Source organism: Egretta garzetta, unplaced genomic scaffold, assembly GCF_000687185.1.
Source record: "Egretta garzetta isolate BGI_Z169 unplaced genomic scaffold, ASM68718v1 scaffold402, whole genome shotgun sequence".
Classification (NCBI taxonomy): domain Eukaryota; kingdom Metazoa; phylum Chordata; class Aves; order Pelecaniformes; family Ardeidae; genus Egretta; species Egretta garzetta.
Window position 1 is genome coordinate 308,076 of NW_009258823.1, and position 203 is coordinate 308,278.

Genomic DNA, 203 nt, shown 5'->3' on the forward strand with positions numbered 1-203 from the left:
GGTTGCCCCCAAACAGGGTTGGTGTGCCTTTGTCCTCAGTGTTTGCTCTCCCGCTGCTCCGCCGGGATGGCTTGGCACCCCTTGGGCTACTGCGGGACAAGGTTCCGAGTGGAGCTGGGTGCTGCTCTGTGCAGGGCGCCCCTTCCTCCTCTCCCACTCCTCCTCCACTCCAAGCACAGCTCCGAGTTGACCATGGAAATGCT